The sequence below is a fragment of the Bidens hawaiensis genome, unplaced genomic scaffold (genome assembly GCF_021521415.1).
Source record: "Bidens hawaiensis isolate Kalapana, Puna unplaced genomic scaffold, B.hawaiensis_p1.1 tig00023819_1, whole genome shotgun sequence".
Lineage (NCBI taxonomy): Eukaryota > Viridiplantae > Streptophyta > Magnoliopsida > Asterales > Asteraceae > Bidens > Bidens hawaiensis.
Genome location: NW_027493746.1, coordinates 287691 through 311124, shown reverse-complemented (window position 1 = coordinate 311124; position 23434 = coordinate 287691). Strand labels below are relative to the sequence as shown.

Below are 23434 nucleotides of genomic sequence, written 5' to 3'. Positions count from 1 at the left end.
CACGCGTCGAAAGATTAACTTATCCAAAACACTTGGAAAATTGCTAAGTTAAACTAAAGTATGCACGAGCGAATCATATATTGTTTATGAGGCAAAACAAGTGCCAAATTAAACTATAATATGCATGAGCAAGTCATATAACGTTTATAAAGCAAGTCAAAAAGATTCAAAAAGATTCAAAGATTCAAAAATAAGAGGGAATATACCCCCTTACCTTGGTAACTAAGAAACCGTAAGACAAGTGCGGGTACAGTGTCAAGGCGAAACCCTTCACATACTTAGCACCTGCAGGGAATTGAAGCCAAGAATACCTTGGTAACCAAGAAACCGTAAGACAAGTGCGGGTACAGTGTCAAGGCGAAACCCTTCACATACTTAGCACCTGCAGGGAATTGAAGCCAATAATACATTGGAAGTCAAGTAACTATAAGACGAGTGCGGGTACAGTGTCAAGGCTAAACCCTTCACATACTTAGCACTTGCAGGGAATTAAAACCAAGAAGGATCTTCTGGGCCATGCTTGTGGAAAGGGAAATAACATCCCCGCATAGCGGGAACGTTGAGAACTAGATTATTTGAAGCTCCAAGATGGAATTGGTTGTTTAACATAATTGATCACTATGTCTAAAACTACCAAAACCTCGTGGAGAATCTACACAAGTGAAACTCAACGCTCCTGACTTGCGAGCAGGTTACACACCTACCCGCATCATACCCAAAGATCAAGCAGAAAAGTCGGGAATTTCTGCACGTGACATTAGGAAAACCGCGGGAAGAATCTCCACGGAAAACCTTAAAACTAAAAACCCTTTTCAAAACCCTTTGTTTAAGTCCAAAAGTTCACCACACTTATTAACAATTCATGAGAAGAACATTGGACTGAGGGGACTTGAAGAGGTAGGTCCCAGCAGGGCCCAGTTGGACCCGCAAGACTCACCTTGAAGAGGGACGTCTGCGCAAAGACCAACTGGTTCCGCAGGACCCACCATGCTCAGAGAGATGAAGACCTTACGCGCAGTACGCAAGCTGTTCCCGCAGGAAAAGCCTCCCAATGGTGAAGTACCCCGCCTGTTCCCGCAGCTGCGGATACAAGCCATCAGGGAAGGCTACCCGCACTAATAGCAAGACTACACGCACAAGGCACTAACTCTCAATAATTCAGTAATGTCACCTGAAGAAGGAATGAGCAAGGCGGGAATACTCCCGCTCAAATGAGCCAGTCCGTACGCTTCTGGAGGATCTTTTGTACTATACCTGCCAAGGTATGGACAAAATAGACAAGATCTGACCAAAGCAGCCCATGAACCAATCACAGGGTGACAGCTCACTGACAACAGTACGACGAGCAGCACGCTCTAGTACTTAATGTCACTATCAGCCGCTGCCTACTCACCAACCCTCATCGTGGCACGTACATAGCCTGCAGTTGGTGGAAAAGGAATAGTACACAGCCGGCCATGTCACTATCAGCCGCTGCCTACCCACCAACCATCAGCATGGCACGTGCGTAACCCACAGTTGGTAGAAAAGGAATATTATACAGCTGGCTGTACCTGCTTGGAAACCTACCTTCGGCTATAAATACTCCAACACCTTGGAACGGTATCATCACATCTTATCATATACTATCTTATACCATCACATATCTTATCTGCTCTAGCTATTTCTCTTAATATACATTTATATTCAGAGCAATCTAGTCTGATTCTCACGCCGGAGGGTGGTCACAAGGAGGTACCCTCCTTCTCAGTGACGAGCTCACGGTGTCTGTTTTGCAGGTCATCAGAAGAATAACCATCTTTGCCGGACCTAACCCTCGTGGGAAACATCTACTTGACCCTAAGATTATCCGTAATCTGCCGGGGTAACTTAGTGTTTCTTAAGTAATCTATTGGTACAAACTAGTGTTAGTATCAATTTTTTGTTTTGTGTTCCATTATGCCCTGATAAAGTGATTCAAGTATGATACAATTTTCTCTTACAGAGATTTTATTAGGACCCATTGCCGGTAAACTCGTGGGGCTACGCCGATACCAATATACCATGTTAACCAACGGGATAAGCTAAATCAGAACTTGTGTGGGGCAGATGACCTTCAAACGGTTCTGATAGCATTAAATATTCATTGACTTTTTAAACAATATTACATGTGACCTTTTAATTTGTTTATTTTTTCATTGACTTAAGTTTTTTAAACATTGACAAGTTGACTAAATTAATTTGTCTTTAAACATTGGCATTTTAGATCCATAAACAAACTACATGTTGCTTTTTGAGTACAGTTTACGCTTATAAGATGGACAAACTGGATTACCCGTGTCCTTATCGGGCATAAATTACGCCATGTGACCCTTGCGGGTGTAATGTGGTGTTGTTTGGTATAGTTGCTTATCCTTTTTATATTTATGTCCATGGAATTAAATGGATGCAATGTTAGAAATAATGTCAAATCATTGTAGACAAGTTATTTCCTTTCTCACTTTATTTTATTTACTTATTTTTTTTTTCAATGGGCTTAAGTAGTTAAGGAGTCAAGGTTCTTATTGTATCAGCCTTGTGCTTTGTAGCTTCAGTGCATAGCATTGTAGTTGGTGTAAATGTAACCATGAACCAACAATGCTATTACTTAGCGGGCAATAATTTTTGTAAACATGAGAACCCGAACCCGTTACCAATAAACTTATAAGAATCCTGCCCATACTAGTAACCAAAGAGATCATGTAATCACTAGTTTGTGCTGGGCAAATGGCCGCCAAACAGTTATGGTAGAAAACTAGTGGAGTTAGCGGGTCATTAACCAGATATATTATGGCATTGTTTATCTTGGATGCAAATTAATCAACTAGGAAATGTGGTATCTGTTTAATCTCTTGAACCTACTCGAGCTCGGTAAGTGAAGTTCGGGCTCTGGCTATTTTATGAAACGAGCTTTTTTTTTTAAATTCAAGCCCGTTTAAACTCGAGTTGATTCAAGCTTTTATCAAGCCGATCTCAAGTAATTAAGATGTGGATCAACTTATTACAAACCTGATATTTAATCTTGAATTGGTTAAATTAAAAAGTTTCCTAGTAATGGTTAGTGAATGACATTAAAACCTTTTTATTCTACCAAATTTGTCCTTTTCTTAAATCATCAAATGTTTTATAATTCAGTATTCACAATTATATATGAAAAAAGTAATAAAAATATGACTCTAAAGTCAAGAGTTGGAGTCTCCAGAGTGAAAATGCCAAAGGACACAATCCAAACACTCAAATTTGAACTAAATTACATATACTAAGCTGGATTTCTTGTAAAATCAATCTTGCAAATTAATCTATATAGTAAGAGGGATAGAATGATCCAAAAATAGCCGACGAATACAAACACCAGAAGAAACACTTATACATATTATTTTAAATGTGATACGTAACACAATATTGCTTGATTAGACATATACTCTTTTAAAGTTTTTAGTTAGTAATTTTATTAAGGGGTTAATATGAGAACTTAAAGCAATTATTTTTATTTTTGGCAGGTTACTATGTTGGACCAAAGAGCCGGTACCAATTCTAGGAGTCTCACTTCTTTAGGTTATTAGAATCTCTGTTCTAGATACTTGTTGTCATGTAACCTTCAAAATACTATTTACAAGTTTAAACTCTTTACTTTTTTCATAAAAATAATATCAAAAAACTTTAAAAAGTTATTTTATTTTTCTATTTAACATATTTTTTTTTTGGAAACGGCCCTTTTAAAAAAGAATTATTTAACAAGTTTAATCTCTACTTTAGGTGACCATTTTCAGGATGATCTGGAAAGGTGTGATTCTTGGCCTCTTTTTAATATTATTAAAGTGTGACTTTATTATTTAATTTAATGTTTCCTTAACTAAAAAGCCGCTTTTTAGTGTGGTGGCTTCTTTTTGCCAAACTTTACTAAACCTTCTACACACATTAGTTCGTTAGCTCGCCAAAATAGCCTTATGTCACTCAACACACTTTCTCCACTCCCATACTCCATATTCCATGTTATTTATTTTTATTTATTTATTGTTTTCATTGGTGATAAAAATATGTTGTATAAATCATTTTGAGTAACTATAGCGATCAATCAAACCAAGAACATGCCATATAATCTATGTCATATAACCAATTCATTTGAAATTTGAACCTCCTCCATTTAATCCGGTTGGTTATAGATTAGATGTTTGAATCGACGAACCAGACCAGATGATTAATCTTTTTTTCCATTCAAAATATCATTTAAAAATTCTACTTTTCGAGTTTACGATCCATGTTTTGCTTGTTTTTGATTTTATATCTTGTTAACAATTGCAAAGTCAAACCAAAAGTTATATAGTTTCATATTTTGTATTATAGGGTTGATATTTAAGAACTAAAAAACGTTAAGAACTATCTAAAGACATTAATTTGACTAATAAAATGGTTGTAAACAAATCATGGCATAATTGTAAATACCTGGTAATGTGAGGAGTAAATTTATGAGGATAAGGACATGATAGTAAAATCCAACTTCATTGGCCTTGTTATGAATAAAAACTTCCAATAATTACTCACCATCCTATAACCACGTTTTTTATTGCCCCAACTCATCACACTTTTGGTCATGTGATTTGGATTTTTCGTTAATTGAAACCACCAATGCATATCGTCGCTTTTTGTTTTTTTCCTCAAGATTATAAATTTCAAACTCTTAAACTCATGTCTTATGCTTATAAAATTCTGTTAAAAAGTAAAATTGCTAGAATTTGGTCTAATATTCTTTTCGATTTCATTGATGTTTGGGTTCTTCATTTAATTTAGTCTGATTTTCGTTTTGATTTCATTTGGTTTCAAGAAATATGTAATGATGAATGTATTACCTTGGTTTAATATATATGCATATGCTTAAACTTACTAATTACGCAGCATATATGCAAAGAACATAAAGTTAACAGCAAGTAATACACACTAAATATTTCATATAATATAAATTAATTCTTCATATTAGCAATCCTACGTTTCAACATAAAAACACAACAAAAAAATTAACCTTTACATAGATGTATATACAAAACATAATTACATAAGTTTACATAAATGTAATATGTGATCTGGTCATCGATTCAAACCCGCATAACCGACCCGAAACCAAAATCGATTTTTAGCATATGGTAGAAAAGAATCTGAACTGATTAAATAGTGTAAGATTCAGTTTCTGGACCAATTTATGAAAGTTCAACGGATCTCACATATTTCCCGGTTCTTGCGGTTCCTACCTGGAACCGTTTCTATTTATGTTTTAAAAAATTTCACCCAGCATAAGCAAATTCTTCGTGTTTTTCGTATTAATATATGTAGGAACCGTTTGTATTTATGTTTTAAAAAATTTCACCCAGTATAAGCAAATTCTTCATGTACTAGTACATGTAAATAACCCTATCTGAAAAATACATATGTGTTGATAGAAGCGTTAAAGATAAACCTGGAAACTTACACATATGTAAAAAAACCCAAACATAAAAATTACATACGTGTTGATAGTAGTAAAAAAGATAAACCTGATAAGTTGCAGATATGCATTTATATAAATTATGCCAAATTTCATACACACATGCATTGATGTGTATTTTTGTACATTACACATTCAAATATAATATTAAACAAATAATAATACTTTGATTGTTCATACTACTAAAACTTTGAGCCGATATCTCTTTATGTATGCGACACAAGCCCAACATAAGCCATTCATCGTATTTTTTATGAATAAAGATTTTCAAAGAAATTACGTTTTTCATGTCAATCTTCAAGCTCTACCATATATTTTGTCATCTAATGGACGATCTATTCGGACATTCCTATAAATCGGTCATTATTTGATTGATGATAAGAACGACTGTCAATTCAAATTAGTTTAAAAATAACCTGCAAATCGTTCAGAGCGCGTTCGTTCCACAGAATTCGTGGGAATTCAAAGGAATTGGAATTAAAATCCCATGACATGACGTGTTCGCTTCGTTGAAATTGGGATCTTAATTCCATTTTGGTGTGTTCGGTTGTCAAAGAATTGGAATTGGAATTGGAATTGGAATTGAAATTTAATTCATTCAAATTCCTTTAAATAAAGGGATTCCAAATCATTCCAAAATATGGAGAATTTCAAATGAATTCGTTGGAATCTTTTCTCAAGCTATTTTTTTCAACGAATACAACGAATAAAACATTTTAGTTTATTTACTTTTTTTTGTTTTTATTTATATTTTGAGTTAGGAATTTTTTTATTATTATATTTGAATATTTTTTTTGAGGGGTTTTTTTTATTTTAATAAAAAAACCCCTAAAAAAGCAAAAAAAAAAAAAACATAACGCAAAATATAAATAAAAAATAAATAATCTAAAAAAACTAAAATGTTTCCGTCGTTATCCTCATTAAAAAAAACGATTCTCATTCATTTGTGATGATAGATTACAATTCATTTATCAAACGAATATATCAAGAATGGAATTGGATTTCAATGTTCAGATTCCAAATCCAGTTCCTTTCAATTCCAAATCCTATGCAAATTTCAATTCTATTTTATTCTGTTAAATGAACGCGTCCTCAGAGGAAACAAAGGGAAAGAGGAACGAATCTTGGCTGGGATTTTTTGGGAGATATGGTTTTATGGTTATTTTTGAAAAAGACTAGTACTTTTATTTTTAATGAAAAATAAAAAATTAATAAATAAATCTGATTGGTTTAAATGAGTTCTCAATTTTTTTTATGATATCATACGGTTGTTGAAACCGGGCTGACCTACGTTAAATTGGATAGTTCTATGGTTTGTCCGTGAAGAATAATCTTGAATTATCAATAAAGTTGAGGGTTTGTTTTGTTAAGTTTTATATTAATATTTGTTTAAGTATGGTAAGAATAGTATAGATTATTCTAGAATAAGTTTGCCTTGTTTTCCAAGTTAAGTTTGGCTTGGATAGCAAGTTTAGTAGGTCTATAAATAGGGTCTAGATTATTAGTTTTATGTGTGAGAGTCAAGAAGTCTCTTCTCCATGTAAGTTTGTTATGTTTGTGATGTTCGTTTGTTAAGTTCGTTTGGTTATATGAAAAGAGTCGAGGGTTGTCACCCCAATATATCGTGTTCGCTTGTTTGTTTGTGTGTTTGTTTTGATTGTTTGATCCGTCTGGGCCAACAATTGGGATCAGAGCTTAGGCTCGTTCGCAGAATGAGAGTTTGATTATCTATTTTTTTCGTTTGTTTGCTGGGTTCGTTCTGTTGCCGTTTGCTGTTTGCGAGAGAAAAAGGATTTTAGTATCTTAAAAGTTTGTGATATCGATAAAGGAACCAGGTTTTTTAGATTGAATTAATTAGACACTCAAGGTAATAGGTGAATTAATCTCTCACCGTCACTATTTTTGAAACAAACAAATAAATTTATGGTGGGCCACCAATCAGCAGAAGTTAAAGAATTAATTTGTTTTACATCAAAGAATTAAATTAATTCATGCAAGTAACATAAGTTGTTTCGCTTAATATCAATATTTCAACCGACTTTCGGATCTAAGAAAAAGAAAAAAAAAGGTAACTGTTCGAGTCGTCCACTGCATTAGGATTGTGACATGGCCGGTGATAAAGAAGCAGGGAGCTCAGAAACAGTGAAAGAATCGATAGGTGGTTTTGTTTTGCAAGCACCGAAGTTAACTTCGACCAACTACGTGTCATGGTCAGTTATGGTAAAAATTATATTGGGTGCGAATGGTTTTGCATGATGCGACTGATAAAGAAAAAGGTGTAGGAATTGAAGAAAGAAAGAAGTTTATGGCCTTAGGTGTTATTTTCCAAACCATACCTGAAGACGTGATGCTTCAGATGGTCAAGTATTCAGGACAGAAAGATGTTTGGGAAGCGTTAAGAGTTCGTTATCTTGGTGCAGAAAGAACTCATAAAGCTCGTGTTCAAATGCTAAGAGCCGAGTTAAATGGATTGAAGATGGGGGAGATAGAAAGTATTGATGATTATGCTGCGAAGTTGGGTGGAGTACAGTCAAAGTACAAGAGCTTAGGAGCAGTACTTGAAGAAGAGGTTTTGGTAAGAAAATTCTTGAACTCTATGCCGGATAAATATTTACCTGTTGTTTCTTCGATGGAGCTACTCGCAAACATTGAGACAATGGCGTTTGAAGATGTGGTTGGACATGTAAAGGCATATGAAGAAAGAAACAAGTTCAAGAATGTGATTGAAAATTCATCCCAAAGTCAGCTTATGTTCACCCAAACTGAAAAGAAAGTTGAAAACTATCGAGGCCGTGGAAGATACAATGGACGAGGAAGAGGGAATCCAAGATGGAATGATGAACATGAGAATGATGAACGGGTTGAATACCGGAAAAAGAACATGGGAGAATGGCAAGATAGAAGGAAGTACGTAACGTGCTACAACTGTGATAAGATTGGACACTACTCGATTGAATGTAACGAGCTAAGAAAAGGGAAAGAAGAAGTGAATTTGACAAAGAAAAAAGATGATGTTGATCCTTCTTTGTTCATGGCAGTTTGTTCAATAAAAAGAGTAAGTTTGAATGAAGAGAGGGTTATCCCTAGTGTGTTTGAAAAGGATGAAAATAATGAAGGAACATGGTACTTAGACAATGGTGCAAGTCATCATATGTCAGGAAAGAAAGAGTTTTTTACTACCTTGGATGAACGATTTTCGGGTAAAGTGAAGTTTGGTGATGGGTCCGAGATCGAAATCAAAGGTAAAGGTAATGTGACTGTGGTAAGTAAGACTGGTGAATAGAAAATGTTTTGTGATGTTTTCTATATGCCTAAGTTGAAGACTAATCTTCTTAGCTTGGTTTAGTTGGATGAAGAAGGATGTAAGATTGAAATAGCCAATGGGTTATTGAGGCTATATGATCAGAAAGAGAGATTGTTGATGAAGATTTAGAGATTGTTGAATAGAAAACGTTTTGTGATGTTTTCTATATGCCTAAGTTGAAGACTAATCTTCTTAGCTTGGTTTAGTTGGATGAAGAAGGATGTAAGATTGAAATAGCCAATGGGTTATTGAGGCTATATGATCAGAAAGAGAGATTGTTGATGAAGATTCAGAGATTGTTGAATAGAAAACGTTTTGTGATGTTTTCTATATGCCTAAGTTGAAGACTAATCTTCTTAGCTTGGTTTAGTTGGATGAAGAAGGATGTAAGATTGAAATAGCCAATGGGTTATTGAGACTATATGATCAGAAAGAGAGATTGTTGATGAAGATTCAGAGAAATCTGAATAGGACGTACAACATCAAGCTTCAGGTATGTTGTAACCCTAACAACTTTGAAGATGAAAAGATTGAATGTTATGATGTGAAACCGATTATGAAAGTGAAGGAGATTCGGTTTGGAACAATTCCAAATGATTTGTCTGGAGTTCGTGAAAGTGTTGGTCAAGAACGAATTGGTGAGAAGAATCGAGTTGAGAAAGAAAATGACAATATGGCTTCAAAGTTAAGCACGAAGGAACGAATGCTAAGTTTGAGGAATCGGTGAAGCAAGTATGTTATGGTCAGCTGAAAAGAAGGAATAAAAGCAAGAAGATGAACAATTCAAGATTAAGGGGGTATATGAAGAATAATATTGAATTATCAATAAAGTTGAGGGTTTGTTTTCTTAAGTTTTATATTAATATTTGTTTAAGTATGGTAAGAATATTATGGATTATTCTATAATAAGTTTGCCTTGTTTCCCAAGTTAAGTTTGGCTTGGAGAGCAAGTTTAGTAGTTCTATAAATAAGGTCTAGATTATTAGTTTTATATGTGAGAGTCAAGAAGTCTCTTCTCCATGTAAGTTTGTTATGTTCGTGATGTTCGTTTGTTAAGTTCATTTGGTTATATGAAAAGAGTCGAGGGTTGTCACCCCAATATATCGTTTTCGCTTGTTTGTTTGTGTGTTTGATCTGATTGTTTGATCCGTTTGGGCCAACAGTCCGGTTACTAAATCATTGTCCAAATTACTTATTGGGTGAGAAATAACCAAAAACCAACAAACCGAATCGAAATTCGATTATTTTTTGTACCTTAGTTAATCAAAATTAACCAAATCGAACCAAACCATTCATATTTTCATATAATTTTAGCTTTTATACATCCATTTCATATATTTCATATTTTATACCACCATTTCATATATTTATACTTTCAATTTCTTGTATTTATATATCCTTTTCATGTAATTCCAAGTAAAAATTTTAGCTTAAATTTGATTTTGGTTATTAACTGATATTAATTGAATTGAACGAAAACCAAACAAACAACCGAATATCAATTGGTTAATTTGATTGAGACTAATAACCGAATAGAACTATACACACCTCTAACTGTTTGACACGTGTATGTGTGAAACTAGAGCGGGTTTGAATGTGGGTTGACACGTTCTCTCTCTCTCTCTCTTTCTTTTTTTTTTTTCATAAGTCCATAAAAAAGACATAATTCGATTATTATTTCTAACTGGCATTGAATGTCATCTTCTTTGGCAGGAAAATTATGCAATCAGTTAGTTTCGATTTCCGTAGAATAAAATAAAACCGTATTACACGCAATGAGAAATGACACAATTTTGTCTTGTGTCATAATTTAATATGTTAACATATTATCTGGGTTTTTTTATATTCACAAATAGTTGGATAAGATTCCAAGTGACTTGTGTTTTTATTTATGATCTATTTATGTTATTGTTTGTTAAATAATTGAGACGTCAATTTTTGGTGCCCACCTTATCTTTAGTTGTGTCTGTGTACTATCAGTTTGATATAAAAATTAGGGGATATGAATATTAATTTCCTTCAAAACTATTGTGACACCTTCTCGAAGGTCATAACTTTTAATGTTAATAACCTTATAAGATGACAAAATGTGGTTATAAATCATGGTGAAAAGTTGTGTTTTGGTATACCAAATAAAGTGCAAAATGATTTGAAAAAATCACATACGGGTGATGAGTCATTTGTTTGTTAATGAGATGAATAGTGTGGCATATACGTCAACGGTTAGTATGATAAATGACATAATTAGATAAGTTATGATAAAAATCGTGTAATCGTATTGACAATTAATACGATGGATGATGTACCGAATGAATTAATGATTGAAAGTTGCATGACATTACCGGATAAGTTTTGATAAAAATCGTGTAATCATACTGATAGTTCGTACGATGAATGATGTACTAGACGAGTTAATGATGTTTAAATGTTTATATGTTTCGTTATTAAATCAGACACTGACAACACGACAGATCGTTTTTAGTGATGGGTTTAGGCCATGTGACTTGTCGTTTTTCTAAAAGAAACGAGGATTTCAATCTTTTACGCTTAGAAACCGAAGCTGGTTTCCGGAATTAGGAAACAAGACCACTTTATCCATTATGGATATAACACATTCATTGGTCCATCCAACAAGTGAACAAAGTACAAAAAAGAGCATCAATAAACAAAAACTAGATGCTTTACAGTTCATACATCAAAATATCTATGGTCTCATAGCATTATAAACTCACAATATAACGTTACAATAATTTACATAATATTGTGGATAAGTATGTATACATACAATATATATATATATATATATATATATATATATATATATATATAATAAAATATACACTATATAATATCATATATGTAATAACTATGATATTATGATATTATATGCAACAATATTTAAATCTCAACTAAGCAACCCGATTGCACAAATCCAGAAAACTCATTGGGGATTTCAATCTTTGTCGATTTACCATTTTGCCCTTGGTTACCTTTTTCCACCCCATAAACCGCTAATGGTGCACCTTGGTAACCCGACCCGGTTACCAAAACCCGGTCCCCCAAGTCAACCCCGCATGACCCAACTTGTACTGCGGGCTCGTAAGCATCCCATGATGTGAAATTACCATTTTGCCCCTTCGCCCCAAGACCGTGGGCACCGGCTGACACCCCAAACCCCTCCACGCGCCGGTGGTGATATCGAGAACCTCCGCGCTGTCCTTGAACCGTCCTTGGCTGTCGGTGTCGTACCCGCTTACGACCCAAAACTCCGACCCGATTACTACCCCTTCGCATTCGTCTCGCTCGTCGCTCATCGAAGCCAACTCGGTCCACTCGTTGTGGGCGACGTTGTACACCCACGCGCTTTTCAGCGCGTTTTTATTCTCGTCGTGTCCACCCGCCACGTAGACTTTCCCATCTCGCGCCACGACCGCGAAAAAGGACTGAGTCGACGGCATGTCAACCCGCCGGGTCCTCCTCCGGGTCGTGAACTCATAAACGAACACGTCTCGTAACGGTTCCTAATTCGACAGGTTCCACCCGCCCATGAGTACCAATTTCCCCTCCGTGCTTGCCACTTGGTAAAACAACGGTAACCCGTCAGGGTACTTTCAGACCGGGTCGATCCGGTCCCAATTACCTGTAATTTGGTCGAAGACGTTCAACCCGTACTTTGAGTGTTTTTCGGGTTTAGCGTCTACTCGACCCGATCGGCTTGCACAAAACAAGCCCCTCTGGTAATAAAACCATTATTCTTCCTATAAGAATAAAATTCACGGCTCCAGTCGTCTTCATCGTTGACAAACGTCTGAGGCGACTGAATGAGAGCCGTAGTGCAACCAAGTCAAGCACTCGAGTGCGATTTCATCGGGTAAACCCGGGATCAACTCAGTGAGTTCAGTTTGTAGTTGTTCCATTTAAGTGTGTGTGAGAAATTGGGTAAAAGCTTCACGAAGATATAGCTTGGATGGCACTAGATATTTATAGGGAGGGGTGTATAATCAGATAGGGATGAGTGTCATAAAGCTATCTTGAGGACTACCATTCAGATGCTGCCGTGGTACCTGTAAATTGATCTTTATTTTTTAATTTCGAAATTGTGTGTGGAATATTAAATGTGCATTGTCACAAATGTTTATACTTTGTATTCACTCAAAGTAAACCGTCTATGGGAATATAGTTGATTATAAAATTATTTCTTGTCTCATGATTAAGTAAACGATTTATGATAAGGAATAACGAACTAATTATATATTTTTTAAGAATATGTATTATGCAAGTAATAATTATAGAAGATTCCTAATTTAAATATGTGTGTATACTATGAATAGATAGCTTGTTGGAATATTCGTTGAGTGATTTTTCATTAACAAAGTACCAAAGTTATGATTTTTATGGTTGATTTGTATACATGGGTTAGGTTAAGAAGTAATCTTGTTCATTGGTTTTGAACATGGAGGGTTGAGATTAGTTTAGGGGGGGAATCAAGTGTGAACACAAGGTAAAGGGCATAAAAGGAATAACACATTTGTTGACTTTCTCTCTCCACATGCAAGGCACATGCCAAATTCTCCCATCATTTTTAAACGTCCATAACTTTTTTACAACGTTTTTATTAAAAAGCAAATTCATCATAATAACGAGTGTCTTTTTATCTTTTATATGAGTATCATATTGTGATATAAAAATTAAAAAAAATTAACGGGTTTTTTACAAATTGTGTATTTTACCAAATTGTGTTTTACAAAATTATGTTATACACTAGTATTTTTCATTGTGTTTTTTTTTTTCATTGTGTCATACAATTGTGTTTTTTATTGTGTTTTTATCATTGTGTTTTTTTTATAGTGTTTTTTTTCCATTGTGTTTTTCATAATGTTTTACATTGTGTTTTTTCGAACTTTTCCGGCGAGGTGGTGACGGTGGGTGACAGTTGTGGTGGCGGTGGGCGGTGAAGTGGTGGTGGTTGTAGGAGATGAGTGAAGATTTAATTGGGTTTTATGTAAGTGAGTTTTTGAAATTAATGTAAGTGGGTTTTGAGATTAAAGTAAGTGGGTTTTGATATTAAGGTGTTAGACTAAAATACTCTCCTTTCTAGCCTTCTTAGAAAAATCAAACTTCTTATTTGAACCTAACCCGTGTATACATAACCGATATTAAAACTAACCTTTATATTCTTTTATTACAATATTATATTATATAATGTAAAAAGTCATATAATTTATTTATAAATAACAAATAACTAAATTTATTTAATGTAGTTAGCTTGAATCTACTAACGTTCAAAGCGGCAATTTAAGCGAACCGTTTTCATAACTTAAATTTGTCGGTTATGTAAACCTAAAACCAGACTATGGGTTGTATGCTTGGAAAATGTCAAAAATATAAACTATGTTTATACGAGAACAGTAACAAATGCAGTCCATATACATATTATTTCATTTGTGATATACAAGTGGCATATGAAAAGAGAGGTAATATGTATATAGTATATGAATAAATGAGTTGGTAAATCAAAACCGCTGCCGGAACCCAAGAATAACATCCAAAGAATAATATATAAGGTGTGAAGAGTAGCAAGCGTTGTGGGAAGTGATGGTTGGAAAGATCACGGTGGAATTTGAATGGTGGTGACGGTATCGAAGATCACATAAGTGGTATGGCAGTTACTCATCGATTGTAATTATAAGATGGAGAATTTTGTCTAATCCTATCAAATTATCTCAAGAAAGGCTAAGAACAACAAATCTCTTCTAATGAATATGTTTTTATACATTTGAAACCAATAATTTTTTAGCATGGCATGTGATAAGTGATAACGTTTAATAATGTGTAAATTTTTTTTGAAAAATTTCACATCTTTTGACAATAGTTTGAAAGTCGTGAAGAAAGACTCATATTTGAGAAAGTTAAAAAGACATTTATTTAATTAACCATAAAGTTAGAATAAAGTTTTGTCGGATAATATTTACTTTTCTAAACTGAATAGTATAAAATTTGTTAGTGTTAAGGAACTATGACATGAATTGACTGCAATGATTTGAAAATCGGACTGGAGCTGTTGGTTGGACCAGTTCAACAGGAATCGGTAATGAAGCTGGTCCGATTTGATGTGTTTGAACCGTTTTTAATTGAACCGGCCGGTTCAAAATGGTTTAGCGGATGAGCATTCAGTATGTTTGTCTTTTTTCTACATATATACCCTTTCCGCCACTTGTTTACTTATAAAGTATGTTTTCATTTTTTTTTCTAACAAATTAATATATTTAGTATTCAAAGTTTATACAATATTTGATTTTTTTTTAATTACATAGGACGTCATCCAGTTATAACTTTTTTGAATTATATACGATGTCCGGTCCAATTATGAAAACATTGATTGATGGAAAAAAAGAACATGGTATCACAATTTTATGCATGATTATTTAACACATAATAGTTGCATAATCACCAATAATGTGGGGTCACAAGGGGATTCGAATCAATTATTAATTAGGTTTAATCATTTTTTAGGGTGTTTTGGTAATTCTATTGATGCTTCATTACTTTTTATTTTTCTTGGAAAATAGGGGTATTATCATATTAGAAACCACAAATCGTTAAGAAATCATTAATATGGGTGTTCATAGGGTCAGATTTTAAGTTATTCGAATTATGTTAGTTGGATCTTAAGATGTTACAACTTCATATGACCAAACTCAAATTAAGGTTCATCAAACCGATTCGAACTCGAATGTTTGAATTCAGTGCAATACATTCAAATTTACTCAAATCATTTAAAAAGTATATGAAAGGCAATTTCTCTTCTCACCGTTTTTTCTTCCATTGATAGTGATTTAGTTGGTGTCGAAGAGGCTAAGACGGTGTGATTAGGGCTTTAATTTCAACGACCAGCGAGCCAACGAAAATTTCGATGCTCGATTTTACCTTAGCTTGAACTCTACTCATTCACAGGCCAATTTTGAGTGAGTTTCGAGCAGCCCTCGAACTTTTAAACAACCCTAGATCGAATCAAGTTATTCCAATTTGAAGAGTTTAAAACTAAATTCGAATTTGGATAAGATAAAAAACAATTAAAAAAGTCTATTTTATTTTATTTTATTTGAATTCAAGTCTATTGGAATAAATCGAATTAAAATAAAATACAAATTATTCAAAAGTTTATAGATGAAATTCAAAAATAATCATAATAATAAATTAATATATAGATGTATATTCGGGCTTAGGTTATAGTTGATCTGGTTCAAAATTCATAAATTCGAATCCGTTAATTCGAATTTGGTTCGGTGTGATTTTAGGATTTTTTTTTATTTGAATTCCAATACTAAACACTCCTAAGCATTAGAGATAATTTAGGGCATCTAACAAAATTATTTTATTAATTAATATTTATTATTGACAAACTTAAAGGTAGCAAATAAACGTCTACAAATACTTGAAACCAAAAATATTTATATTTTTAAAAGAAACACGTAGATAACTTGGACTTTAACCCGATTCTTTTAATCAACTTGTTTTACTCAATCCAATGTTTGCCGATCCAAGATGTTACTTAAAATATTGAAAGTGTAAAGGTTATCTTTGATGGGCACATTGACTTGACTTATATATTCTTTTTTTTGTCAATAACTAAATATGTAGCATACTATTGGGTTTGATTCATTGAACTCTCATTTCACACTCTTATCATTTTACCACCCTATCAAAATGAGAATGATATTGACTTATATATTTTATTTATTGATAACTTTATATTTATAAACAAACAAACAAATACGAGTAAAATTTCATCCATTATAAAATTATTAACAGGGTGTAACGAGAGTGGGATAAGAGTAGATTGAATTTATTTGAACGGTAGCTTATACGTAGGGATAGCAATACATATCTCTAGTGTTTTACCCGGTGCGTTGCGACGGGGTAGGTCGGTAAAACCCAAACGGTGGTAAAACTTAAGTGTTGTCAGTCTTAAGAGTTGAAGCGATACGTCGACGTGAATTCGGTCGGTTTCGATTTCAGTTTCGTGCGTTATAAAAAAAATACAAATTAAGAAGGACCAACTTAGGTGGTGTCGGTCGGTAAAACTAGAGCGCTGGTAAAATCGACCATTGTCAATTTCGGGCGTCGAGGCATGAGTCTACGCAAACTCAGTCGGTGTCTGTCACGTTCGTTACGATACCATAACTAAAAAAATCGGCATCCGGTTAGTTTTCATTACGGTATTGGAACTAAAACAAAACACAGCGAGTCTATGTGAATTCGGTCAGTTTCGATAATATTTGTGACGGTACCGAAACTAAAGCAAAATGGTTGATAAAACCCGGTCGTTGGTAAAACTCGAATGTTGTCAGTCCAGGACATTGCAACGGCAAGTAGACATAAACAACCGTTTAGTGATCAATTTTTAAAAAAAAAAAAACAAAAAAATAAATTGCTTGATCTAATCATATGGCGCCAGATTTCTCATTTGTTATATATAATAATAAAAGTAAAATATTCTGAAAACCTTGTAACTTATATTCTGGTTTGGGTTTAGGAGAGTTCAAGACGATATCTTTCATAGGATTGTGATTTTAGCTTGTTGAAAAATATGAAAAGCTAGAAACGGGAGGCTGTTTGAAGGAAAAGAGGTGAAGGTAGAAGATATATCAAAGATGGAGCAACAAAAGAAGACTAACTCAAGGCTATTCAAGGAGATTGAAGGAATCAAAAAGAAACCAGGGCAGGAGGCCACTCCAATCATGCCCAGGGTCCTTGATTTTGATTCTCCAGAATCTTCTATCCTTCAGAATCCCGGATCCTTAGGGACACAACCAGCAAGGATTCCATCGCAGCAGCAATCAGGATACCGGGGATCTTTTCCTTCGGTATCCTCGGAGTTACCCGGGCCAACGAGACCAGGGTCCATCAACATGCAGCCTCGCTCAACCATGCCAGCCGGCATATTCTCGTCAGAATCCCCTATGGTGTCCTCGGAAGTACATGTTGGAGATGACATCCCTATGCAGGCATCACCTTATCTTGGGGATACCATCAATGGAGAAATTAACCATCCAAGCTCAGGATACCAGAGACCTAACCAGAATCTCGGTAACAGTTTACTTAAGTCTAATTTATACACTAACCATGGATCTGCGCAGGATAAGGGGATATCCCACGATTTAGCCAGGGAATTGCAGAAAATGAAGGATATGATTTCCAGTATCCCAGGATTAATCCGTCCCATAGCTGAAGTTCCGGTAGACAGTCACAGATTATCCAGGTTCACTTGGCCCATATGCGACGTGGAAATCCCCAGGAAATTCCAGACGCCCAACATGAAACTTTATGACGGCACTACGGATCCTGAGGAGCATATAGCTCAATATAGAGAAAGGATGAAGGTCAAACCTATCGCCGCGGAAATCAAAGAAGCCTGTCTATGTAAAGGGTTTGGTTCAACACTAACAGGGTCGGCCCTCAAATGGTTATTAAGTATTCCTTCCAATACTATCATTTCCTTTGCTCATTTAATTAACTTGTTTAATAATCAATTTTCTTGTAGTAGATCTTTTGAGAAAATGACAGATGATTTATATAGAATTGTTCAGCATAACAATGAATCCCTAAGGGATTACATAATCAGATTTAGCAGGGAAGCTTTGGAAATCCCCAACCTTGATATGGCAGCCGCCGTTGAAGCCTTCAAGATGGGACTTAGGAAGGATTCTCCTTTCTACGACGACCTCGTCATGACTCCATGTAGGAATCTTGACGAAGTCAGAAACAGGGCATTGAGATATATTCGGCTGGAGGATGATAAAAAGGCTCATGGAAATTTGGTTATCCCGAAGTATGAGTCTACCAATAGGAAATCAGACTCTCCCCAAAAGTTCCTTAGGCCGAAGCCTTATTCCATGCAGGATAATCCCAAGATCAACGTTGTGGAAGAAGACAAAGATGACAAAGAATATCCTAAAATATCCGAATATTGCTTTAACCTAGATATTGGTGGTGTAATTTGTGTCATGCAGGATCTAGGTGACAAGGCTAGATGGCCTAAGAAGAATGAGAAGCCCGGATCCAACAAAGACAAGTCAAAATGGTGTGCATTCCATGAAGACTTTGGTCATCGGACAGACGATTGTTTAGCACTCCGGAAAGAGATAGGATACCTTCTCAGTAAGGGACACCTGAAGGAACTGTTTGGAAAAACTAAGAACAAGAGTCAGGATCCTGTCAAGATACCTGAAAAGGCACCTTGTCCACCACCCGGAGCTAAGATAGTATCCTTTTTCTCGGGAGGATCTGACATCTGCGGGACCTTGTATTCAGCAGCCAATAAACATTCCAGAGAAACGAAGATGGACAACGGAGAAAGACCTCTCCGTACTTCCACATTGATAACTCAAAGGATCATATCCTTCAATGAGGAGGATAGATGTGGCCTTGTGGATCCCAACCACGACAGTTAGGTAATCACTTTATGTATAGCTAACTGTTTTATGCGCAGGATACTCGTTGATGGAGGGAGCTCTGTAAACATTATCCAGATGGATGCCTTGAAGAAAATGGATATCCCGGAAACGGAAATTATCCCGAAATCCTCAGTCCTTGTCGGATTCAGTGGCAAAACCAAGAACACCTTGAGAGAAATCAAACTTCCAATATATATTGAGGGAACTAACTCCCTACAAAAGTTTTGCATTATTGACTCTCTGTCTTGTTGTAATGTAATTTTAGGCAAGCCCTGGATCCACAGCATGAAGACAGTAGGACTATTAAAAGGGTAAGACCCTACCCTTTTACCTAATACCCTACTCGGACCCTTTACCCTATTAGGAAGAAATGTGGACCCGAGACCCTACCCTCTAAACAATAAAAGGTCGGGTATAAATAAGGGTTTCAAGGGTCCAACCCTTTACCCTTTAAAGCAATAACTGCAGCTCATCTTCTGCATACTAGTTGCATATATCATATATGACTTTAATATATAAATCCTAGAACCGTTATACTTTCATTTAATAACACAGTAAATTCTAACTTCGAAAGTTTATCAACCATTTGAACCGATGCAAATAATATTCACATTCACAAATTTCATGTAGAGAACAATTCAGTGATTTTCATATATACATTATATGTTTCCATCAGTAGTATGGCCTTTTATTTTTATTTTTCTTAGTAGTTGGAAAATATATGATGAATTATAAATAAAATACAAACCTCTCATACATTTTAGATTAATCACGAATCTGATGTATATAGAAACTAGTAAACGGGTAAAGGGTCGGACCCTTGAAACCCTTTTACCCTTTAAAGAGAAATTTAAATACCCTTTACCCGACCCTTATTATATATTCGGGTCTAATTAATGGTTTTACGAGTCGGGTAAAAGGGTTTCAAGGGTCGGACCCTTGAAACCCTTTTACCCTTTAAGGAGAAATTTAAATACCCTTTACCCGACCCTTATTATATATTCGGGTCTAATTAATGGTTTTACGAGTCGGGTAAAAGGGTTTCAAGGGTCTTACCCTTATCTTGCTCACCCCTAGAAGGCAGTACCCTCAACCTACCATCAGTGTGTGAAACTCCCAAGTCTTTGGGGAGTCATCAAAATTGATAGTGATCAACAAGATGCCAAGGAATGTTATGCTTCATCAATGAAGTGGACTACAAAGCCTACTCAAGCATAGCAATTACAGAAACAACTAGGGAAGGTCTTGCAAGGAAGAGAGCAGGATGTAAAGGAAGTATCTTTGGATCCTCAGGATACTGAAGTCAAAGTATTGTTAGGATCAAGTATTCCTGAGGATATTGAGATGGAATTGATATCCTTTCTAAAGAAAAGAGCTTCTACCTTCACCTGGAAACATGAAGATATGACAAGTATCTCTAAATCTATAATCACTCATAAACTTGGTACAGATAAATCTTTCAGGCCAGTACATCAAAAGCGAAGGAAGTTTGCTCCTGAGAGAAACTCTATTATACAAGAAGAGGTGCAGAAGCTGCTCAAAACCAATATGATAAGAGAAGTCCAATATCCTAGATGGTTGGCCAATCTAGTTGTTGTCCAGAAGAAAAATGGAAAATGGAGAGTGTGTGTGGTCTTCACAGACCTGAATAAGGCCTGTCCAAAAGACCCATTCCCACTCCCGCACATTGACTCAATGGTGGATGCAACTGCTGGCCACGAGCTGCTAACATTTATGGAGCCTTCAGATCAAGAAGACACGGCCTTCATGACTCCCACAGGTATATACTGTTACACTGCAATGCCTTTTGGACTTAAAAATGCAGGTGTAACATACCAAAGTCTCGTTAACATGATGTTCAAAGACCAACTGGGGGACACGATGGAAGTCTACATAGATGACATGGTTGTGAAGTCAAAAAAGGCCGAGGATCATCTCAAAGACTTGGCAACAGCATTCGATATCCTAGATGAATACAACATGAAGTTGAATCCAGCCAAGTGTCACTTTGGGGTCAAAGCAAGAAAATTCCTGGGATACATGGTCACAAAGAGAGGAATATAAGCAAGCCCATAGCAGATCAAGGCTATCCTGGATATCAAATCACCAAGGAATGTCAAAGATGTCCAAAGGTTGACCGGAAGAATAGCTGCTCTCAACAGATTCATCTCAAGATCTTCAGAGAAATGTAAAGACTTCTATCATATCCTAAGGAGGAATCAAAAGTTCGAATGGGGGGAGATGCAAGAAAGGGCATTGGTATCCCTGAAGGAATACTTATCCTCAGCACCACTTCTAATGAAGCCGGTCGATGGTGAGCTTTTATCCCTATACTAAGCCGCTTCTGGGAGTGCAATCAGTGCCGTCTTGGTCAAGGATCATGAAGATCAACAACATCCAATATATTATGTAAGTAAAAGTCTACTAGATGCTGAATCCAGGTCTTCTTATCTTGAAAAGTTAATTTTAGCACTTATAATGGCTTCTACTAAACTAAGACATTACTTTGAAACTCATGCTATACATGTAAAAACTAACTATTCTATTTAAGTTGTCTTGAGAAAACCAGAAATGTCAGGTAGGATGGCAAAATGTGTTGTGAAACTTAGTGCATATGATATCTCATATGAGCCAAGGATAGCCACAAAATCTCAGGCACTTGCCGACTTTGTGGCTGATTTTAGCCTGGAAATACTTGAAGAAGTAGAAATGGAGGTTCAACAATTGGACGTCAAGGAAAGTTGGACTTTGCATACTGACAATGCCTCCAACATAAGAGGAACAGGTCTAGGTATCCTACTAAAATCGCCACATGGGGACATAATACCTCTATCTATATCTTGTGAATTTTAGGCTACTAATAATGAGGCTGAATATGAAGCCTTAATAGCTGGTTTACAATTAGCTAAGGATATGAAGGTCAGGTATCTTCAAGTTTATGTTGATTCTTTATTACTAGCTAACCATTTTAATGGTTCTTATGAAGTGAATGTAGAAAACTTAGCAAAGTATTTAGAAATAGTTAAGAAGTTAGCTATGTGTTTCGAAACATTTGATATAATACAGGTACCATGGGAAGAGAACACTGAAGCAGATGCCTTAGCAAATTTGGAATTAGCTCTCAAGATACCAGATGATATCAAGATACCCATCGTTCATATCTTGACTCCAGCAACAAAGGAGAACTATGAAATCATGGAGACTTCAGAAACTAAAAACTATCCGGTATCCTGGAGCCATCCCATAATACGGTATCTCCAGGATAACGAGATCCCAGAAGGAGAGAATCCTAGAGCATTTCGAATGAAGGTAACCAAGTATATTATCCTAAATAATGTGTTATATAGAAAATCACTTGCAGGTCCATACTTGAGATGCTTGGAAAATCAAGAAGCACAAGAAGTTCTCAAGGATATACATGAAGGTGATTGTGGAAACCACACTGGGGGCAGGGCCTTAGTATCCAAGATACTAAGGACAGGTTACTTCTGGCCAACAATGAAGAGAGATGCAATGGATTTCTCCAAGAAATGTGATGTTTGCCAAAGACATAGCAACATATTGCATCAACCAGCTGAACCATTATATCCTATCATATCCCCATGGCCATTTATGAAATGGGGAATGGATATTGTGGGAAAGCTGCCCATGGCTCCTGGCGGAAAGGTCTTTATGCTAGCCATGACAAATTACTTCTCCAAGTGGATCGAAGCAGAGGCATTCGTTCAAGTTAAAGAAAAGGATGTGATCTCATTTATCAAACGCAATATCCTGACAAGATTTGGTATCCCGGCGGAGATTGTTTGTGACAATGGCTCACAGTTCATCGGTAGTAGAACAACCAACTTTTGTGAAAGTTGGGGAATCAAGATGGTGACTTCAATTCCAGTACATCCTCAAGCTAACGGTCAAGCAGAATCCAGTAACAAAATCATCATCAACAATCTGAAGAAGAAATTGGGGTCCAATAAGGGAAAATGGACTGAAGAACTACCATTTGCTCTTTGGGCCGACAGAACCACTTCAAAAAATGCAATAGGACAAACGCCTTTCTTCTTGGTGTTTGGGGCCGAAGTTGTTATCCCAACAGAGATGGTGATCCCTACAGCGAGAACCAGCATCCAAGATACTGAGTCCAACAACCAAAGCCTTACTGAAGACCTAGATACCATTGATGGA

General features: G+C 35.6%; 1 pseudogene; it reads right to left on the bottom strand.

Moving 5' to 3' along the window:
- Positions 1-11659: 11659 nt before the first annotated feature.
- Positions 11660-12715, bottom strand: LOC143568163 (F-box/kelch-repeat protein At2g44130-like; annotated as a pseudogene).
- Positions 12716-23434: the final 10719 nt, after the last annotated feature.